Below are 16,702 nucleotides of genomic sequence, written 5' to 3'. Positions count from 1 at the left end.
CAGAAACACTCTGATTCGGCCATGCTATAGTGATCCCCACTCTTCTCCCCTTAACCTGCTCCTTTCAGGCCTGGACTGGCACTTTCTGGGTAGTGCCTCTGCCTTCAGACTAGCCTACTTTTCACTATCTTACCCTCTGTGTACCCTCAGATAGGTGGTGAAAAAGTGGGTGAATGGCTGCCGCTTTTAGTGCTGGATCACAAAATTAAGGCCACAACCTTTACCACTGGCCACAACCTTTACCACTGAATTAATTCTCCAGCCTGCCCTGCCTATATATTTCCACTTTATATTTTGAGATAAGGCCACACACTTTGGAGCTTTGGGTGGCACTGAATTCATCTTGTGCTCCAGGCAGGACTTGAATTTTTAATGCTCCTGTTCAGCCTCTCTCCAAGTCCCTGGGATTACTGGCTTGCATCACTAGGCCAGGCTTCTGAAGTGTTCAAAATTTAATTGGATCTTTTTGAGGAGTGAAGCCAGGAGGCTGTGGGCTCTCTGGTCTATAATCGCAGCAAGGTGAAGCAATACCCTCATAACCCCTCTAGGCCGTTAGTTTGGTCCTTAAACCAAGAAACTCAGCCTTTTGCTGGGGTTGTGATTGGGGGTTGGGCTGGAGAAATCACTGGTAAGAGGTAGAGGTAGCAAAGAACAGGGGAATGCAGAAAATGGGTAAAGAAAACGCGAAGGCAAATAGATTGCAGAAAGAGAAAGCAAGAACGAGGAGATAGTGGAAGACGAGGAAAGACAGAGAAAGGCTGAACAGACAGGAAGCCCCGAGTGTGATGAAGTGGGAGCTACGAAACTGCGAGCCTGACCGGCGCGGGCTCAGAGTACAGAGGAGCCAGGAGGTCGGAGCAACCCCAGCTGTCAGCCTGGAACAAAGGCCGGGGAGAGAGCAGGACAGGGTGCAGGCAGTGCGGGCCAATGAATGTCGTTGACTCTGGCCCCGCCCCACCCGTGCCCCGCCCTGTCCCGCCCCGTCCCGCCCCGCCCCGCCCCGCCGGCGGCCAGGGTCCCAGCGCAAGGGCCAGAGCGCCAGGGCGAGCTGGCGGGCTCTGGGAGGCTCCGACAAGCTCACAGTCCGAAAGTTTCTCTGCCTTTCTGCTGCTCCTGGGAGTGTGACTTAAGTGACGCGGGATCCGCCGGCTCCAGTAGCTCTCTAGAAGAAGAGAAAGGGGGAACTGCACAAAATACACCGAAAATTCAAAATCTGCAGCCATTTGCAGCTATCCCCGAGGCGGAGAAGGACAGACAGGTAAGTTACGGGTACCCAGGGTCCTGTTCCTCCTTCGTGCGGTGTCTACAGCCCCGCGGACGGCCCAGGCACAGGGAAGGCTGCGCTTTCTACAGCATACCACTCCGGGAGTGAGTCTGCTCGTCTGTCGGTCTTTGTCTGTCTGTGTCCGCGTCTGTCTAGGTGTCTTTGTTTCTACGTGTAACTATCAGGGTGGAGGGCAGTGGTAGGTGTGGGGGAGTCTTCTCCCCTGTCACTGCTTGTATTTCTAATCTGACCCCTGAAGGAAACGGTGTGCATCAGGGTGTGCATCAGTCAATCCTTATGTCTTTGTCTGTCAGACCGGGGGGGGGGGGGTTGTTTCCTTGCAAACCTGAATTTCATCTTGGAGACGTGCATTAGGTGACGTGAATGTAGAGATGAAGAAATGAGAGGTGAGGAAGTGAGGCCACAGAGACTGAGGCCCCAGACAGAGGATCCAGCTGCTGGGAACTTTACCTTGCTCACTGGAACTTTGGAGGTACATTGTGTCTGTAAGGGATAGGAATGAGCTTGAGCTTGGACGGATACACAGACAGACAGACAGATAGACAGACAGACAGACAGACAGACGGATACACAGACACACAGACATTCAGACAGACAGACACACACACACACACCCTCAGTTGACTCCTTTTTCTCGCTCACCACAGGGAGTCAGACCTCCTCTGTTTGCCTCTATCTGCCCTGGCTTCACTCAGTAATAGAAACCCAAACACCAAGGACCAGGTGATGTTTCCCTTCCCTGCTCCAAGTGGAAGAGATTAAACCGTGGCCCATGTGAGCTTTCTGCTCACCCACGGGTTGTCAGTCCTGGGAAAGCGCTGTAGAGTCCTCAACTTCCCAAGCCCGAGAGTCGTTTAGGGATCCAAGAACCATGCCTTCTGCCCTCGGGCTTTCTGCGTGCTCCTTGAATTGCTGATGAAGAGGCACTGGGTTCTGGGTAGCTGTCCTAGAGGCTTTTCCACAAAAGGGTCTCTCTTCTTGGGGAACACAATCTAGTCTCAGAGCCCATCCACCGAGAGATAAGCTGCCTGCCTGCAATTCTCCCAGCACCCAGACCCTGATGAGGAGGCTGCTGGTAAGGGATTTTGAGGATTTGTAACCTGAGCTACCTTCAAGTTCAGAAACAATTTTCTGCCTGCAGGCAGACAGAAGGAAAATGGAGGTGTTTGAAAGGTGTATGCATATGAGTATCAGAGTTAAGATTTTTCAGAGGTAAGAGTCTTCAAGGTTGGCACAGAACAGAGTGTGGGCAGGAGTCTGTGGGCAGAGAATGCACTCTAATCAGGCATGGCCCACACCTTGTATTTACCTAGCTCTTTCTTCTAACCATTTTCAGTGCATCATAGATGTTATCTCGTTTGTTGTCTCCTTTATCCTCACAGCATAACTACCACATTAGGATAAGATGTGATTTACTCTGTGTCTGCCAGTGAAGAGACTGAGGCACCAGAATGGAAGGGTGTTCCCCGAGATCCCATAACTAATGAGAGCCAAGTCCACCATTAATGAAATCCAAAAACCCACGTCTTAGCTGTGTAGATGGGAGTATAGAGCACTCATCTGCTAGAGCTGAGAAGATCTTCCTGTCTGGGGAGAAAAAAGAGAGAGACATCCTTCCCAGAGGTTTCATGGAAGGAGCAGACATTTGCTTTTGCCCAAGATGATTGTCTCTCCTATTTCTAGCATGTCTTGGCTCACTCTGCGAGGCAAACCTGCTTTAGCCTTTCAGCCTGTGCACTCTTGAGACTGAAGAAGGTGTCCTCAGCTGGCTATCTGCCTCTGATGATTGACAGGAGCTGAGATAGAAGAAGTATGCCGTGGGGAGTGGTCTGGGTGTGCCAGTTCTCTGAGAGTGTGAGAGTGCTCGATTGCCATGCGGGGGTTAAGAAGCCAGATGTCTGCATGTATGGGTGAAGAAGTAGAGGGGCTCTAACTAGATAAAAATGGTCTCTAGTCCTGAAAATGTATTCTTAGGCCTTTGGGCGTGTTTAGCATTCACCCCACAGCTTTTCATTGGATGCTACAGAATGCAAGGCTTCGGGACCCACAATGAAGTTCAGCAGTGAATATCATGGGCTGTGGTTAGTTTCCTTGAATGAATATACTTCCTTGAAATGCAGAGGCTCTGGGTTTGAGCCCCTAACACTACATAAACCTTCATATGGTGGCACACTATTATAACCAAACCTTGCCCAAGTGGTGGAGATAGGAGGATCAGACATTCAAAGCCAGTCCTGACCACATAGGAAGTTCAGGATCATCCTGTGCTACCTGAGACAATCTCAAATGCAGAAAACAATAATAAACAACCCAACAATAAAAATATAGCTGGTGAGATGGCTCAGCAGGTAAGAGCATAGTCTGCTTTTCCGAAGGTCGTGAGTTCAAATCCCAGCAATCACGTGGTGGCTCAAAATCACCCATAGTGAAATCTGATGCCCTCTTCTGGTGCGTCTGAAGACAGCTACAGTGTACTCATTTATAATAATAAATAAATCTTTTAAAAAAAATACCAAATAAGGTCATGACAAATAATCTGTTTTTAAGCAACTTCAATCCAATTCATTTATGAATAATATTGTAACAAAGTTTAACAGCATCCACTGAGTGCCATTGAATCTCACACCATTGTTTTAACCCCAGGCATCGGCCACTGTCGGTTAGTCCCTCAACCATCTTTCCCTTAGGTCCAGATCCCATTCCTTCTTCTGAGGTATTTCTACCATTTGGTGCTGCTATCACAGTGACTCATTGGCTCCCCAAGAACTACAGAGTGTCTGGGGAAGAAGCCACACCGTGAATTCTCAGCTCAGAGTGTCGCGTCTACTCTTCTGTGTGTTTGACAACCCACCAGAGCAGAAGTGGGAGAAGGTGCTGGACCCAATTCAGACCTGGGGTCTGGAGTCAAGGGCTGGAGTCAGCAGAAGTGGGAGAAGGTGCTGGACCCAACTCAGACCTGGGGTCCGCAGTCAGGCGAGCAGTTGCAGAACAATGGCAAGGGTTCCCCAAAAAAGAAATCTCCAGCTGCCTGGGGACTTCAGGCTGTTTCGTCTCAGCACTTTGAATTTGCCTTTGAATGGATCTCCTTGGTGCTGCACTTTGGACACTCAGGGGATTCTTTGGAGAATGTGAACTGCTGTAGGGCTTGGGGAGGTCATGTGGCCATGCTTTATGCTTTACTAGCTTCACAAGCTCTTAGCATTGTTGGTCATGATGTCTCCTATTGTGCTAACCACGAATGCTCGCAGGGGCTCATGATGACTTAAATTTTTCCTTGGGAGAGCATTACTCCTGCTTGACAACCTGAATTTCATTGTCATTTCATTAAAAATTGAGACAGGGACTCATGTAGCTCAGGCTGTCCTGAAACTTGTTATGTAGCTAAGAATGACTTTGAATTTCTGTTCTTTTACCAGTACTTAGATGATTGGCATGTGCCACTATGCCTAATTCAGTACTAGGGATCAAACACAGGTCTCCATGCAAGTTCTCCTAACTGAGCTATGTCCCCAGCTCTTATTTGTTAAAGGTCTTGCCCATATCAAGTGCTAGAGAAATGGTGATACTTCTGAAGAGGTCAACTAATGCACTGAGTCTAAATTTGGGGATGTTAGTTAGAAAGAATTAATTAGGGACAATCCCAGTGAACCAACACTCCCACACTAACTTTAGTACAACAGCTGTCTCAAGATGGAAGTGAATTGAAGATGCCAGAGAGGAGGTAGGTGGTCAGGACTCGACCTAGAAGATGAACCTAAGCAGGTGTGTTAAGGGAGTAGAGAGAGTGGGGCAATGGTGGCTCACACCTTTAATCCCAGCACTTGGGAGGCAGAGGCAGGCAGATTTCTGAGTTCGAGGCCAGCCTGGTTTACAGAGTGAGTTCCAGGACAGCCAGGGCCACACAGAGAAACCCTGTATCGAAACAAACAAACAAACAAACAAACAACAAAAAAAAGAGAGAGAGAGTAGATAGAAAAATAAGGTCAGCATTCTGCTTGCAGCTGAGAACTGAAGAAAACCCTCTGGGGCTCTGCATCCCCCTCTTGACAGTTGGTGAATGAAAAGTGGGAGGGAACTAGCTCCAGTGAGTTTGTAGTTTGGCCCCCACAGCTACTTCTTTAAGCTTTAGGGGAGTGGTCGAGAGACCTTTCCTAAACCTAGGCCTGGCTGGGCTGGCCTCCCAGGCCCTTTAGCAGAGTTCCCTTTGTAGGCTTCTGTTCCTTGAGGTCCTGGCTTCCACCTCCTTAGATAATTCCAGAGCAATGAGGAGGAGGTTGGGAGGTCTTGCCGACCAACAACTGCCTGGGAAGCAATTTATGTCAAGACTTTTTTGAGTTTCCTTTTCCTTTTTAGCTTTTTTTTGGGGACAGGATCATATATAACCCAAGTTGGCTTTGAGTTGTCTATTCCCTCCCCACAAATCCTGAAGTCCTGATCCTCCAGGACCAGCCTCTCGAGTGTTAAGATTAGAGTTGTGCCTACACAGGCCCAGGTTTGCTTTTGGATGGATCCAGACTTCCTACCTCTCCCTCTCTCCCTCCTCCTTCCCCTCTTCCTTCTCCTCCTCCTCCTCCCTTTCTTTTTCTCTCAGACTCTCTCATAGAAACTACACTTTAAATGACAACTTCCTGTTATCATTATTGATAACATCCAACTTCCCCATGCTATTCCTTCTACTATGTGGCAGGTGAGGAAACCGAGTAAGGTGAAGGAGCTCACCCAGGGTTTCCAGCTGAGCATTGAAGCCAACTGGCATGAGTACCGGTTGTAATATGGTTATGAGGGCATTGGGATTCATTGTATTTTCTTTTCTTCTCCTTTTGTCAGAAGGGCATAGTGCTTGATGTAGAACTCGGGGCCTTGCACACACTAGGAATGTCCCTTAGCACAGAACTGTTCTCTCTGCCCCTGACCTTATTAATTAGATTTAGGCTCCTTAAGTCATTGACAAAGGCTTAATATCTCTTTCTTTGTTTATCTTTAAATTTGGGGCGAGCATTCACATGATGAAAAGAGAGAACTGACCCTTATAAAGCACACTTAGCATCAAGCATGCATGGCTCCAAATAAATAAACAATAAATTAAGCCAGGCAGTGGTGGCGCACACCTTTAATCCCAGGCAGAGGGATTAGAGGCAGAGGCAGGCAGATTTCTGAGTTCAAGGCCAGCCTGGTCTACAGAGTGAGTTCCAGGACAGTCAGGGCTATACAGAGAAACCCTGTCTCCCCCCATCAAAAAAAAAAAAAGTTAATTTTAAATTATAAGGGAACAGCAACTCTAATAATGACTGTAATTTGGGGATGATAAAGGCCTCAAACTTTTCTCTCATTTTATTGTGCGTCCTTTAACTCCTAAGTGCTACATACACATATATCATATATCTGTTAAGCTTAAACCAAGCCAGGAAGCAGCCAAGGATGAGATATTTATTTGGGGGTTGCTTTAAAGAATGATTTCTATGTGTTAGATTTCTCCTTAAATTTAGTAAGTTCATGTTATTTATTGATAAAGTCCACATTAAAGTTAGAGCCAATGCGTCCTCTAAGGAAGCTAAGTTAGTGATGCGTCCCTGGGAAGGCAAGGTGCATCTTTAACCAGTTTCACCTTGTATATAGCAGGTAAGTTCCAGAATAAGACATGGCTCAGCCTCTCCGCTGAGAGGCAACACATGGTGTGGAAGGAAGACACACTGGAGTTTATCACATGTGGAAGGTTCTCCTAGTTGAGGATGGAGTGCTATAAGAAGAAAGGGTGGGAAAATGGAAGGAGACAGCACTGAGAGGGATTGTTCTAATCGGTACAGTACAGTACGTGTCTGATTTTTCTTACTAAGTGACAGACTAAATTGACCCCTAAGCTGGTGTGATGTGGGTTGTGCCCACTACCTGGAACAAAGGCTGTCCTTTGCAGAACACCAGTACATTTGCTTTGTCACTTTATCACCCTGGAACAGAAGACTGCCCTCAGAGCAACTGACAGAGCTCATCATTCTCTCTCTCTCTCTCTCTCTCACTCTCTCTCTCTCCCTCCCCATCTCCCCTTTCCCATTCTTCCCATTCACTCATTCCCTCTCCTGTGATACCCATGCACAAATGCACCATTTCAACATGTGACACAGCTCTTGTGTGACTCTCAAGATCCTAAGACCCAAAGACCCACACCCTGTCTTCCTGAATGCCCCCTCTGTGGCATGACCTGAGGTGTGGGCAGTCAACTCACACCCTAACACCACAGAACCTCAATTTCTACCATCCCTAAAGCCGTTTTGGGTAGCTATGAACTAGCTAGGGCAGAACCAGTCTGGTTGAAGCGCCCAGCTTAAGGGACATACAAGAAAGGGGTCCCTCAAGTGGAACTGAGATGAGGGATGGGGCTGCCCTCTGCTCTCAGCTCTGAAACACAGTGCATGCATCTCTTCCAGTAGACTTCCAGGTGGCTGGTACAGCTCCTGCCCCAGGCATTCAGGGCAGGGCTGTGTACTTGGCTCAGTGGCCTGCTGGCTTTGGGGGCAGCTTCCCTCTCTTTGCTGTTGCAAAGCCATTTGATGCTAAATCACCCTCCTCCTGGCACCCTGGTCTGCTAAATTGGTCTCAACTTGCTGTACTTCCACCCACCACCTTAGTCATTATTCGCTGGCAGCATTCAGAGTGGGTGTAAAGCAACCGAACATTATATTCCTGCTGTAAAGAGAGAGAATTGAGTATAGACATGCACAGAGGGGAGAAAGGGAAGGAGGTAAGAGGAAGAGAAAGGGGGGCAGGGAGACAAAGCTTGGGGTTTACCAGTACCTTTCCCTGGAGAGCCCAATGACATTGGTGGGGCTGGGTGTATGTCAGGGAGACAACACACCTGAGGGGACATCCCTGCTGAACTGGAGGGGGAAAGGTCAGGAGACAACAGGGAGAGAAAGTCCTTCAATTCTGCAATATGAACTTGTTACCCCTGGAGCATTCGTCCTCTGGTGTTAGGATTTAGCCTTTCAGCTCTGTCTTTCCTCCCAGCTGAGATGATAAACCCTTTAAAAGAACGAGTACCACGTGTCCAGTGTCCTGGTACTGGCTGAATTCAGCCCGCTGAGATGGTAGCCGGGCTTATGGTCACCCTGTAGGTTTTCCTGTGCTGTCCAAGGCACACAGTCAGGAAGAGGAAAGTCATGTTGGGGAATCCTGAAGAGCTCCGCTATCATTTTAGTGAGGAAGCCTCAGGGAGAGAAGGAATTATACACAGATCACTCAGTGCAGAGAACACACACACACACACACACACACACACACACACACACACGCACACGCGCGCCCCCCAAGGCAGGGGACTTCCTTCAGAGCGTGTATTATACCCAGTATTGTCCCGGGGCTTGCAGGATCTGGATAGCAGAGTGGATTCTTGCTAGCATCTGGGGCTGTGGTAGGGAGGAAAGAGCAACCTGAGCAGGAGTTAATCTATGATGCTGATGGTGTTGGTTTGGTCATCCAGGAAGAGGAACACAACCCTAACCCAAGTGGGCTTGAGAGCTAGTGTGCTGCTGGATTCAGGATCCTTCTTTCCAGCCCTCTGCTTGAGCAACCTAACAGAGAAATCCTGAGACAAGTGCCCCAACACAGCTAGGGAGCTAGGAGCACTAGAAGTTGTCAAGGTGGGGGTGGGGGGAGGAGAGAAGACCACGAGCCCCAGGGCTACGCCTGACCTTTCATCAGCTCCTAAGAAGTGACTCCATCTTGAGCTGGGTCCACTCAGCCCCTGAGCAGCAGGGGCGTGAAGAGAAGTGCTTCAGAAGAGACACTGAAGTACAGAACAGGTATCTCATTATTGCAGCATTTAGATGTTAGTTCCAGAAGCCCAGAATGAAGGGACGAGGGCATCTCAGCAGTGCAAGTGGGGGAGGTAGCGAGGCTTGTACTGGGCTCACAACTTGAGACAACACCCCCTCCTTACTGACCACAGGCAGGTGGCGGTGGCGGCGGCGGCGGCGGCGGGGGGGGGGGGTGGGGCGGGGTTAGAGTGGTGGTGGTGGTGGTGGGAACTGGAGAAGCCTAGAGACTCAACCCCCCCACCCCCATCTGCACAGTAAAGGGAACTAGTTACTGAAGGAGGCCCTGGAAAGAGCCTCCAGCTGCCTTGGGCCCCTCCCCTAGCCAGACTAGCAGCTGCCTCTTGAGTAAATCTCACCAACCAGTGGCTGGTGGGCAGGTGTGGGCAACCCTAAGGCTTTTCTTCAGCCTTAATGTTGTCGTGTTATCAGATTAGGAGAGCTTGTGTGTTCCGCCTCCCTGAGCTCTCCAGCGGTACCTGCTGACCTCTGTTGACTTAGAAACCTCCCGGAGTTACTTTGATACAGGATATACAATCAAGGGTTCAAGTATAAGGTTGCAGATTTTCAGAGAACTAAAAAGCCTGCCAGACTTCAAGGGTAGAGTCCCTAAATAGCATTCTATCTGGGACACCCACTCCTTGCCCCTCATCTCCCCACAAAAATTGTTCCCCAAGTTATTTTTAATCTACTCGGCTCTAAGAAGTCTCGTTTTGAACTCCCAGAGCTCGATTCCTTTTCATTTAATTCTATTCTTAAAATCACAGGGTAATCGATAGATTCTAGGTCCCAGGAACAGTAGATATAGATATTGGCCACAGGGAGTCCCTGGTCTAGTGTGTGGATGAGACAAGTACTGTTTTGTGTTTTTTAAAGATTTATTTATTTACTTTTATGTGTATGAGTACACTGTAGCTCTATAGATGGTTGTGAGCCACCATGTGGTTGTTGGGATTTGAACTCAGGACCTCTGGAAGAGCAGTCAGTGCTCTTAACTGCTGAGCCATCTCTCCAGCCTGAGACAAGTACTTTTTTATATATGTTTTGAGACAGTCTTTAGCTCAGACTTCCTATGCAGCTGAGAATGACATTGACCTTCTGATCCTTTCTCTCTACTTTCCAAGTGTTGATATTATAGACTTGTGGCTGATTTTGTACAGTGTTGGGGATCAAACCCAGTACTCTGTGCCTATTGGGCAAGCAGCCTGCCAACTGATCTACATCCCTGGGCGCTGACAAGCACACAAACACATCATGGGAGGAAAGAAACTTTGTAAAGTGTTTTCCTAGAGGGCACAGAGCTTAAGAAGAAGGATGTCACTGTCACATGGATAAAATAGTGGGTGGGGGGTAGGATAGTTGACAAGAGGCAATATGGCAACCAACCTTGCATGATCTGTTGGAATCAGATAGAGAAGGGCCTGTGTTCAACTGTTAAGTATACGTGCTATTTGGGAGTCAGAGAGGCAGCGAGTAGACCTTTGCTAGAGCCATGGAATATAGAACAGATCCAAAGACTGTGAGACTGCTTTCAAGAAGTGCTTTTTAAAATGCTTTTCTACCCTACTCTTCTCTCCTACTTGATAGCAGGTGTTCGCAGAGCCCCTGTGGCCTGGACTGCTTGGGGTAGCTGAGGCTTCAAGGAGGAGTAAATTCCTATTGCAATGCCAAGGTGCTGGGCCCTATATTAGTAAAATTAGATAAGTCTATCTAACTGGATACATGACTGATACCTTTCTGCTTGGACCTGCATAAAATCAAAAAAGACTCCATTAAAAACAAAACTAGAGAGATGTTCCATCAGTAAAATACTTGCCTGACTAGACCTGTGCTTGGATCCTCAAAGCCCCAGGGCTGTAAGAGGGAGGGCTGAGACAGACAGATCTATGGGGACACTTGTAGGGCAGCTAACATGTCCTATGTTACAAAATTCCAGACTAACAAACTATTCCTTCTCTCTCTCAAAAAAAAAAAAAAAAAAAGGTTGGAGTGAGGTCAGAGAAATGGCTTCACATGTAAAATGGTGGCCTGGGTTTGAATCTGGAACACACTTGAGGGTGGAAGACACATGTACACCCATACACACATAAAGTATAACATAGAAACTGCCTGCGCCTGGCACTCAAAGTTGTCCTCTGACCTCTACATACTGATCACGGTCATATACATCAGAATGTGCACCTTTACACATGAATGCACACAAAATCTGAAACAAAACAATGTAGATGAAGATAGAGAAGCCCAGAAAAGGGGAAGGATTTGCTCACACTCCCTTGTAACTAGTGCTCTCACTTTAGACTCACTTCTAATTTGTGGACCAAGTGCGACAAGCCAAAGGATTCCATGATCCTGAGTCCCCAAGGGTTGGGTAGATTTTTCCTGGGGACGTAAATATGTATGCACCATTGTCTCCAGGTTTTATGGAAATGTCTTCCAAGTAAAGAGATTCCTAGAACCTCAGTAATAGCTCCTTCCCATGGCCTCCATTCTTTCTGCCGGCTTGTGTGTGGGAATGGGGGTTGTGGGGGTGTGGTGTGTGCTATAGATATCCTTCCTCGTGTTTCCCTGCCTTCTCTTGTCCTTCCGAGGATGTGAGCAGTTCCCAGCTAATGTGACAGTGAAGGATGGCTGTGCCCATTGTAATGGCTACCAGATAGCACATTATACAATGACACAAAGTTCCTTGGCACTGTCTCCAATGAGGATAGTTTTCTTGTTGCCAGTCCATGGGCACTCTCTACCCAGACAAAGCACAGAGAGAGATTCCCATTTGGACAGATAAATGTCTTGATGTGGTTTAGGATAGGGATGGACATCTATTAGGCTCAGCAGAACAAAGTGCCAGGGCAGCCTTGCACTCCTCAGAAGCCACCTCCAACAATACCATGCCATGCTGTCTGTCTCCAGGGGGAGTTCCCCTCAACCAGACAGCAACCTGCTACCTGGTAGGAGACTAGATGAGCCCTAAAGGCATATGTACCAACCCTGTTGATCAGCTAGGGAGGTTGGTAGTGATGAAAAAAAATAGGGTTTGGAATTAGGAAAACAATTGATAAAATATTTGTGATATTTAATTTTAATTGTCATATTTGACACAACCTATAATCGCCTAGAAAGAGAGTCTCAGTGAAGGATGATCTATATCAGGCTGGTCTGTGAGGGATTATCTTTTTTATTTTTTTGATTCTTTTCTCTATATGTTCACTTTTTTTATTGGATATTTTCTTTATTTACATTTCAAATGATTTCCCCTTTCCAGATCTTCCCTTCGGAAACTCCCTATCCCATCCCCCTGCCTCTAAGAGGGTGCTCCCCCACCCACCTACCCACTCTTCCAGCCCTGGCATTCTACACTGGGGCACTGAACACCCTCAGGCCCAAGGGCCTCTCCTTCCACTGATGTCCAACAAGGCCATCCTCTGCCACATATGTGGCTGGAGCCATGGGTCCATGAGGAATTATCTTGACTATAATATTAACAGATGTGGGCAGACTCAGACTAGAAGTGATATATATATATATATATATATATATATATATATATATATATATATATATATATATATATACATATATATATATACACACACATATGTGTATATATATATATATACACACACACACATATGAATAATAAAAAGAGGCCATCAAATTGAGAAGGGAGGGATTAGAGAAGCAAAGGAGAAAGAGGAAATGATGTAATTATATTTTAATTGTTTAAATTAAAATTAAATTAAATTTTAATTGTTTAATTGTTAAAATTGTTTTAAAAAAAGTAAAAGTTTATGGTACCATTCCCTGACTTTGGGTCTTGAGTTGGAGATGAGCAGGGTAAGAGATCTGAGCAGTAGTTGTGGATATCTTCATTTTCTCTCTGCTCTTGCCCATTAACATAGATGTCTGGTGTCTGGCCTTGACTTGCCTTCACTGGACTGTAACCTGGAATTATAAACTAAATAACTCTTTACCCTAAATTGATTTTGCCAGTGTGTTTTATCATAGCAAGAGAAATAAAGCTAGGACCCCAGGCTTTAGAACCTAGCTTTGCTTCCTATTGTCTGTGTGCTGGGGCTTAGGGGCAAGGTCACTTGGCCTCTCTGAACTTCAGTGTTGTATTTGCAAAATAAATTGTTGTTATACTCGCATGAGTCAGTGGAAGCAAAATCACGTGAAACATAGTGGCAGCCCAATTTGTCAGTGACTTATCCCTCGCCCCATTAGTTTCAATGAAAGCAAAATGCCTAAAGCTAAATTCCTTGAGTGTGAGAGAGGGTCCTGAGGGCTTCATGTGGGCCAGGGACACACAGATTTAGGGGTCAGGCTGCGCATTAACATTGTTATCAGTTTTCTCTGGTGATCTGTGCGGTTTCTGGTGAGTGGAATATGTAACACCTGAAAACTGGCAGGAGTCATTTTTAACCCTGTCCACCTGATCGCCATCTCACTTGTGCATTTGACTAACAATAAATGCACAGACTAACTGTGAAAGGATGCTGGGTAATGAGCTGACATGACTGTCTTGAAGTCAGCACTGAAAATGGATCTCTTTCTCTGAATGGCTAGTGCAAAATGCACGGGGTAGGAGGAGAGGGCCAGGGACCAGGGGTAGGAGGAGAGGGCCAGGGACCAGGGGTAGGAGAGGGCCAGGGACCAGGGGTAGGAGAGGGCCAGGGACCATGCAATCAGCTGGACTTCCCACCAAAGCCAGGGTACTCCATCTCAATCAGGATATGAGCAGATCCAGGGTGGGGAAGTCTTTACCCCAACTGACCATTGTCTGGAAAGGGGTTTACTTTCTTTTTTTCCCTTCTCCTGTCCCCTGTCGGAAAGCCAATGGCTTTTCCGGCTGGCAAATTCCAGTATTGTGCTGGCGCCTAAGGACTAGAAGGGAAATAAATAAGAACTTCTCAGTGGGTTCACATGGGGGAGTCTTCAAAAGCGACATGGCCCAGGTCTAGCTGGTTCTCCCCCAAGAGGATCCAAGATATGGTAGGGTTGAATTTTGCATGGGAAGATGAGAAGCTTATCTCTTGTCTAAAACAGCATTAGACAAGGTGGGGTGGGGCGGAGGCAGACTGAGTGGGCTAGGAGAAGCTGCTTCTGTTAAGGACACATTTTCCTACCGAGGAAACATCCAAAAGCTCCCACAGGAAATGTGTGGGCTGGAGTTTAATGCACCTTCCAGGAGGGCTCTATTGCTTTCCTTCTCCTCCTTGTCCAACCCCCTCTAGCCCAGCTCCACACACAGTGGAGAAAAGTTTTCCCTATTGAAGGTGTACCTGGGTGTTTTGGTCACTCCCTTGGAGATATATAGCCATTAAAGTGTCTAATCTGAGGATCTGGTGTTAGAACCTGCATTGTTAAAGTACAGCAGTCCCTCCCTAATATGTTAATATATGCCTGGGATGGGGTGGTTCTCTACACAGACCAGACTTTTGTAGCTACTAGGAAGTAAAGAAGAGGGATGCTGAGGCCGCTTGCACAGCCTAGTTTGTAGAACTTTTGATTTTAGAACTAGGTGTGAGGACGACGGCTCTTACGTGGCTCAGAAACCCTAGGAAGCCCAGGCATTTCCCTCCAGGCGGTCTCATCCCTCTTAAATTATAAATTATTCGGTGGTGGGAACCACCCATCCGTGGGTGGAGTTCAAAGACTTCCCTCTGCACCTTCCCCAGAGAAGGCTAATAAACTCCCACTTGACCTTCCTTCAGAGATTCCCAAGCTGTGGAAAGATAGGAAACTTGTTCATGAAGCTCAAGGCAGCCTGGAATTGCACCTTACTGGTTTTTTTTGGGATGCCTGCCAGAAGTCAAAATCATGGTGCTGCCTTGAGGTCTCTGATTAAGGTGTCTCTACCAAGAAAGGCCCCAGGAAAGTGGATCCCAGAACAGGAAACATGAAGAGATGGCAGCAAGCCTATTGTCCTCCTTTTCCTTTCCTGGTCTTCACCAGCCACTACGAGCTCCAGGACGAGGTAAATGGAGTTGGGCAGGTATCTCCTGCTAACTTCCTATTGTGGGGCTGATTTAATTGCAGTGCTGGTCTCCTGGCCTTGCCCAGACCTGTGCTCCCCAGGCAGCTGGACTAGGAAATCTGTCAGTACAGTGTCAGAGAACCCTCCTTTGACCAGCCACCTGCCTGTGTGGCCTTCTTGTTGAGAGGGGCTTTCTCAATCTGAGGCTTGGCGGGCACGTCCATCTTAACCTTGAGTAACAGTACGGACTCTCTTGTTAGGTGTCTGGCATTTTAAGAAACCCGATTGCAGGTTTCTCTTACAATGTGTACCAGTGTGTGATTCAGCTTCCCCAGCCAAGCCTAGCATCCTGAGTCAAGCTTAGTGGTGAAGGCCTGTCTGTCATTCCTGCTTTGTGGGAAACCAAGGCATGCCTAGGCTGCAGATGAAGTTCCAGACCAGCCTAAGCCAGCCTAGGGAGACCCTATCTCAAAATTAAAAGTTCAAAGAAATGTGATACAAGTATGTCTCCTCATAAAGTATTGTGATACAAGCATGAGTTTGTGATGTGACCCAAAGTTCAGATATGGAGACAACCTGACTTTGTTCTCTTGCTTCCACATGTGTACATACACTAACACACACACACACACACATTACATCACATCATATACCACACTACTACCACCACCCCAAAGCTGGAAATGTAGCCCAGTGACAGGATACTCAGCATGCATGATGTTTTAGCCTCAATCTCCAAACAAATCTACATTTGACTTCCTCCCTGGACCCAGCTCCTGCAAACCAACTCCTCACTATTCATAGCCCATGACATAAAGGTGAGAAGGTTTCATGTGTCCCCTCGGTTCTCCTCTCTACCACCCCAAGATCCAGGAGCAAAGGACACCTTGCAAGTACGATATCTAAGCCTCCTAAAGGGTAGAGAAAAACTAGGGTGTAGCCTAAACACAAGGGACAGAAGGAAGCCAGCATTATGCATGCTATAGTCAAGAGAATGTTAGGTGTGATTCAAGAGAAGTATCTCTGGCGAAAGTTGGATGAGTCTGTCCTTATCCACATCTGGGTTTGGGTTGCTATTACCTGCCTAAGAATCAAGGCAAAGCAAGCAGAGGGAAATAGGAGATGGTTTCAACTGAAGCCGTCTGAGTCCGTTCCCTATATCCTGGTGGGACGGACCAGGGCTACTTCCTCCCTAGTCTTGAAGGAGCTTCTGGCAGTTCCTTTAACTGGAAAGTGGCCCAGGAGATGCTAGTGAACTGGACAGGCAGCCTGCCTTCAGAGAGATTATAATCTATGTGCTCGATCAGTGGTTGCTGGGCCCTCTCCAGATTTCTTCCAAGTAGTACTTCCTAATCTGTTATATTAATATCCTTCCAGTACTAATCTTTATTTTAATCTAACCCCTAAAGCATCCAAATGAAAATGTTCTCAAATTTGTTTGATTACAAAAAACAAAAACAAACAAACAAACAAACAAACAAACAAAACAGGAAAAGAGCCCAGGGCTTTGTGAACCTGTGATTCTGGAGAAAATAAGAATTTGAGCCTTGCCCGGCGGTGGTGGCGGCTTTAATCCCAGCACTTGGGAGGCAGAGGCAGGCGGATTTCTGAGTTCGAGGCTAGCCTGGTCTACAG

At 47.1% G+C, this 16,702-nt stretch overlaps 1 protein-coding gene across 1 annotated transcript in view; it reads left to right on the top strand.

Annotated features, from left to right (window-relative positions):
- The first annotated feature begins 992 nt into the window (after nucleotides 1-992).
- The window catches only part of Lzts1 (leucine zipper tumor suppressor 1), a 55,029-nt gene continuing 39,319 nt past the window's right edge, over nucleotides 993-16,702 (top strand). Inside the window, exon 1 of the mRNA XM_031340013.1 lies at nucleotides 993-1,258. The gene's annotated coding sequence lies outside the window, so the exon portion shown is untranslated. The remainder of the gene's footprint in view (nucleotides 1,259-16,702) is intronic.

Source organism: Mastomys coucha, unplaced genomic scaffold (genome assembly GCF_008632895.1).
Source record: "Mastomys coucha isolate ucsf_1 unplaced genomic scaffold, UCSF_Mcou_1 pScaffold22, whole genome shotgun sequence".
Taxonomy (NCBI): domain Eukaryota; kingdom Metazoa; phylum Chordata; class Mammalia; order Rodentia; family Muridae; genus Mastomys; species Mastomys coucha.
The sequence above is the reverse complement of the archived record's forward strand: the minus strand, read 5'-3'. Positions and strand labels throughout refer to the sequence as shown.